The 5,971-nt window shown below is 38.2% G+C and overlaps 1 protein-coding gene across 1 annotated transcript in view; it reads right to left on the bottom strand.

Moving 5' to 3' along the window:
- ADAMTS2 (ADAM metallopeptidase with thrombospondin type 1 motif 2) overlaps nucleotides 1–5,971 on the bottom strand; it is a 239,037-nt gene that overhangs the window by 191,235 nt on the left and 41,831 nt on the right. The window lies entirely within an intron of this gene.

Raw genomic sequence — 5,971 nt, forward strand, 5'->3', positions numbered from 1 at the left:
TCAGCACTTCCAAATAGTAAACTTGGTTAACTGTTTGTCCAGTTGGTACAAATTCATAATGAATAATCCCTCTGATATCAAAAAAGGTTAGCAACATGGTTTTAATTCTTGATTTGGACTGATGGAACTTTTTTGGTCATGGAGAACTGGCTGACTTCCATTGTGCACTTTGATGTTTTGTTTCAAGGTCGTATTGGTACACCCATGTTTCATCACCAGTGAAAACACGGCCCAAAACATCATCTTGCCTCTCCAAAAGGTCTTGGCAATTTTTTACTCTCCTTTGCTTTTGTTCATTGGTGAGTTCCTTCAGGACCATTTTTGCACATACCTTTCTCATGCCAAGATTTTCAGTTAAGATTTTCCTAACTGTTTCTCATCGATGTTTACTTGGTCTGCTATGCTTCTCACAGTCAGCTGACAACTTTGATGCACAATTCAATTATTTTTTGCAATGTTTTCATCAGTTCTGTCCGTTACTGGCCACCCTGACCTCTCTTCATCACTGACGCATTCTCCCTCCTCAGGAAATCCATTTGTACTCTGCCATTTTCTTCATGGCATTATCCCCATAAACTTGGACTAACATGTCCATGATTTTACTTCCACTCTTGCCAAGTTTAACAAGAAATGGAATGTTTGTTCATTGCTCTGATTCAAGCTCAGACATTCTCTCAACAGCACACAAAACCACACAACAATAATGAATGACACTCAGTAAGACACCATCACAAGTCAACACAAACACAGCTGTAAGACACTAATATACCAAAGTTTGAAAACTTACCAAGCTGTTTGTACAGTGCTGCCAATATAAGTGCAGAGTGGCAAGTCTGTATTTGAAGAAATAATGACTGAAAACTTCCCTAACCCGGTAAAGGAAACAGACATACAAGTCCAGGAAGCACAGAAAGTCCCAAATAAGATGAACCCAAAGAGGCCCATACCAAGACACATTATAATTAAAATGGCAAAGGTTAAAGACAAAGAGAGAATTCTAAAAGCAGCAAGAGAAAGTTAACTAGTAACGTATAAGAGAGACCCCATAAGATTGTCAGCTGACTTCTCAACAGAAACTTTGCATGCCAGAAGTGATGGGCACAAAATATTCAACATGATGAAAAAAAGGTCCTACAACCAAGACTACTCTACCCAGCCTATCATTTAAAACCAGAGGACAGATAAAAAGCCTCCCAGACAAAAAAAAGAAAGAAAGAAAGAAAGAAAGCTAAAGGAGTTCATCGCCACCAAACCAGTATTACAAAGAATTTTAGAAGGACTTCTTTAGGATGAAAAAAAAAAGATAAAAAACATGAATAATAAAATGGCAATAGCTACATATCTATCAACAATTACTTTCAATGTAAATGGATTAAATGTTCCAATCAAAAGACATAGGAGGGATGAATGGATAAGAAAACAAAACCCTTATATGCTGCCTACAAGAGACTCACTTCTGATTGAAAGACACACAGAGATGGAAAGTAAAAGGATGGAAAAAGTTATTTCATGAAAATGGAAACAAACAAATAAGCTGGGGTAGCAATACTTACACCAGACAAAATGGACTTTAAAACAAAGGCTATAACAAGAGACAAGGAAAGATCCAGTAATCCCACTTCCTGGTGTTTATCCAAGAAACCCAAAATGCTACTTTGAGGGGACATGTGCATCCATATGTTTATGGCAGCATTGTTTACAATGGTCAAGATGTGGAGGCAGCCTGGGCATCTGTCGATAAAAGAATGAATAAAGAGGAGGTGGTACCTATATACAATGGAATATTGCTGGGCCAGAGAAGGGAATGGGTTCTTGCCACCTGTGGCTGCATGGATGGACCTGGAGGGTATTGTGCTGAGTGAAAGATGTTAAACAGTGAAAGACAAATGCAATGTGATTTTGCTTATATGTGGAAACTAAAGAACAAAACAAACAAACAAAACAGAAACAAACTCATAGATACAGAGAATATTTTGATGGTTGCCAGATTTGGGCATGAGTGGTGGTAAAGGGGTGGGTGAAAAAAGGGAAAGGATTAAGAATTCAAATTGGTTGTTACAAAGTATTCATGGGGATGTAGGCTATAGCATAATATAGTCAATAATATTGTAATAACTACATATGGTGTCAGATGGGTACTAGACTTATCGGGTTAATAGATGGGAGGGGGGTTGGGAGGCAGGGTGAAAAAGGTAAAGGGATTAAGATACAAAATGGTGGCTACAAAATAATCATGGAGATGTAGAGTAAAACATAGGGAATATAGTCAATAATATGGCAATAACTATGTATAGTGCCAGGTGGGTACTAAACTAGTCAGGAGAGTCACTTTTTAAATTATATAAATGTCTAACCATATGCTGTACATCTGAAATTAATATAAAATCATATTGAATGTCAACTGTAACTGAAAATTTTAAAAGGGGAGAAGGCGAAGGGCAATAAGAAGTTCACATTTCCTGGTATGAAACAATTAAGTCTTGGGGATGTTATGTACAGCATGGGGAATATAGTCAATAATATTGTGATAGTGTGGTACGGTGTCAGATGGTTGCTGTACTTATCATGGTGATCACTTCTTTAGGTATATAAATGTTGAATAACTATTGTGTTCACCTGAAACTAATATAATATGGTATGCTAACTATATTTTTAATAAAAATCTTTTTTAAAAAAGAAAATTGGTAAATAAAAGGAAAATAGATAAGGAAACACTACAAACAATTCTATGAACATAAATTAAACTGTGATGAAATGTATGATTTTCTCAAAAACCACAAACTATCAAAATTCACCCCAAGATGAAGTAGACAGCCTAAAATTTCTATAATTATCAAAGACATTTAATTAACAGTTAAAAAGATTCCAAAAAAGAAAGCTCTGGGCCCAGACAGTTTTACTGGTAAATTCTACCAAATATTTAAGGAAGAAATAACACCAATTCTACACCATCTCTTTTAGAAAAGATAAGAGGAGGGAACACTTCTCGAACTCATTTTATGAAGCCAACATTACCCTGGTACTAAAACCAGAAAAAGACTGTTCCAGGGAAAAACTATACACCAATAGAATATAGATGCAAAAATCTTCAATAAAATATTGGCAAATCTATTCCAGCCATGCATAAAAAGTATAATATACCACAAACAAGTGGAATTCATTCTGGAATGCAGGCTGGCACAATATTCAAAAGCCAATGTAATCTATCATAATAACAGACTAAATAAGAAAAAACAAATAATTATATCAAATGATGCAGGAAAAGTACACAGTAAAATTCAACATGTATTCATGGGTAAAAATAAAAAACTTTCAACTATTACAGAAAGGAATTTTCTTACCCCAATAAAAAGTATCTACAAAAAACCTAATGATACAAAAAACTTTATGATAATCATAAAAGATTGGATGTTTCCCCCCTAAGGTAGGGAATATTCTCACTTTTCCTATTCTACATTGAACTGGAAGTCCTAGACAATGCAATAAGGCAAGAAAAATAAATGCAAGACACACAGATTGGAAAGGAAGAAATACACTGTCCCTATTCACAGACAACACGATTGTCTATGTGAAAACTCCTAAGTTATCTATTAAAGGAGATCCTAAAAATAGCCAATAAGTTTAGTAAAGTCACAGGATACAAGGTCAAAACAGAATAAGCCAATTATATTTCTACATTTTGGCAACAAACCCTTAGAACCCCCCCCCCAAAAAAAAATTTAAGTATGCCACTTACAATATTTAAACAAGATCAAAATACTTAGATATAAATCTAAAAAACATATGCAGGATTTGTATCCTGAAAACTAAAAAGTGCTGATAAAAAGAAATTTTTAAAGGCCTAAATAAATGGAGAGATATGCAGTCTGACAATTAAGTTCACAAGCTTGTTGCAATGATGTTGCTAACCTTTTTTTGGTATTTGAGGGATTATTCATTATGAATTTGTACCAACTGAACAAACAGTTAACCAAGTTTACTATTTGGAAGTGCTGAAAATGCTGCATGAAAAAGACCAAAACGACCTGAACTTTTCGCCAACAATTCATTGCTCTTGAATCAAGACAATGCACCAACTCACATAGCACTGTCTGTGAGGGAGTTTTTAGCCAGGAAACAAATAACTGTATTTGAACACCCTCCCTACTTACCTGATCTGACCCCCACTGACTTTTTTCTTTACCCGAAGATAAAGGAAATATTGAAAGAACGACGTTTTGATAACATTCAGGACATCAAGGGTAATACGACGACAGCTATGATGGCCAGTCCAGAAAAAGAGTTCCAAAATTGCTTTGAAGGGTAAACTAGGTGCTGACATCGGTGCATAGCTTCCCAAGGGGAGTACTTCGAAGATGACGGTAGTGGTATTCAGCAATGAGGCCTTTCTCTAGGATGAGTTCACAAACTTCATTGTCTGACCTGGTATATTATGTTCATGGATTGAAAAGCTAAACATAGTAAAGATGTAAATCCTCCAAAGATTGGTGCATAGCTTCAAGGCCATCCCAATCAAAATATGAGCAGGATTTTTTATAGAGATAGATAAGGTTATTGTAAAATTTATATGGAAAAACAAAGGAACTAGAATTAACTATGACAATTTTGAAAAAGAAGAATAAAGTGGGGGCAACCATTCTGCCCAATATCAAAACCTAATATAAGCTACAGTAATCAAGACAGTGAGGTTTTGGCATAATGATAGATACAGATCAACGCAGCTGAGGTTGACGGGTCTCTGCAGACAGTAAATATGCCCAGGGCACAGGTTTGTATCCCCAGAGAGCTCCAACCATGCCTCTCAGCCTAGAGCACGACACCCAAGGTGATGTGGTCGATAGTGAAAGGCATGGCACCAGGCAGGCGGTGCTGACTTTGAGCCAACCCACAGCAGATGTCCCTGAAATGCTACCACACTTGCTGGCTTTCTCAGGAGCTGTCCTAAATAAGGCCAGGGAGGATAAAGTTTGTGCCCACAAGTGTCCATGAGTGGGCCTGGCCCGTGAGCTACACTGGTGTCCTAAGGAGAGACAGGATGTTGAGAACCACTGCGTGGCAGGGCCAAGTCTCCCTCAGCTCTCACCCAGGGCCTATGTTCCTGGCCTCTACTTCTTGAGCCCCATCCCACTCTGAAGCCCTCCACACATGGGTCCAGAAAGTCAAAATTCTGGCTGCCCTTGCACAGCTTTTGGAATACCTTGAACCTCTTCCCCACTTGGCAAACTCCTACTCAACCTTCAGGGCCCAACTCCAATGTCCCTTTCTCTTTCCACAGACACAACCTTGGGCCTAGTTGGAAGGTAGCAGGGAAGGGAAGGGCAAGGAGGGCAGTAATGAGAAAATTCAGTCAGTAAATAACACACTGTGGGGGAGGCTTGGGACAGCCCTGTCATGCCCCCACTGCCCATGCACAGGGAAGCCAGGCTTGTGGGAACCAGCCCACCACACCAAACCTATTATCATTAAAAAGCCCACGTGCTCTGTTCCAGCAGTTCTGCTCATAGTATCCACCCCCCAGACACCACCACTTCATAAGAGCACTGGGAGATGGGTTCACTGAGCTTTACTTTTAATGGCAAAGAGCTGGAAATGACCCAAGTTCCCAGCATAGCAGCCCGTTAAATATTCTGTGAAGCACCCACATGATATAATGCTGGGCAGGGGTTATGAAATGAGCTCAATCTCTGCACATCAACATGGCTGGGTCCCCAGTATATACTTTTAGGTGAAAAATGCAAATCATAGGATGGCAATTATACAATGTGTTTTAAATATATACGTAATATTTTTTCTTATTCGTTTCAGGTGTACAAAACAATGTAATAGTTAGACACAAATAGCCCTCACAAAGCGATAACCCCCCTCCCCCAATCTACTACCCCTCTGACATCATATATAGCTGTTACAATTCCACTGACTCTATTCCTTATGCTGCACTCCACATCCTGTGAATATATATATATATATATAT

The sequence above is a fragment of the Hipposideros armiger genome, unplaced genomic scaffold, assembly GCF_001890085.2.
Source record: "Hipposideros armiger isolate ML-2016 unplaced genomic scaffold, ASM189008v1 scaffold_347, whole genome shotgun sequence".
In the NCBI taxonomy this organism is placed as follows: Eukaryota; Metazoa; Chordata; class Mammalia; order Chiroptera; family Hipposideridae; genus Hipposideros; species Hipposideros armiger.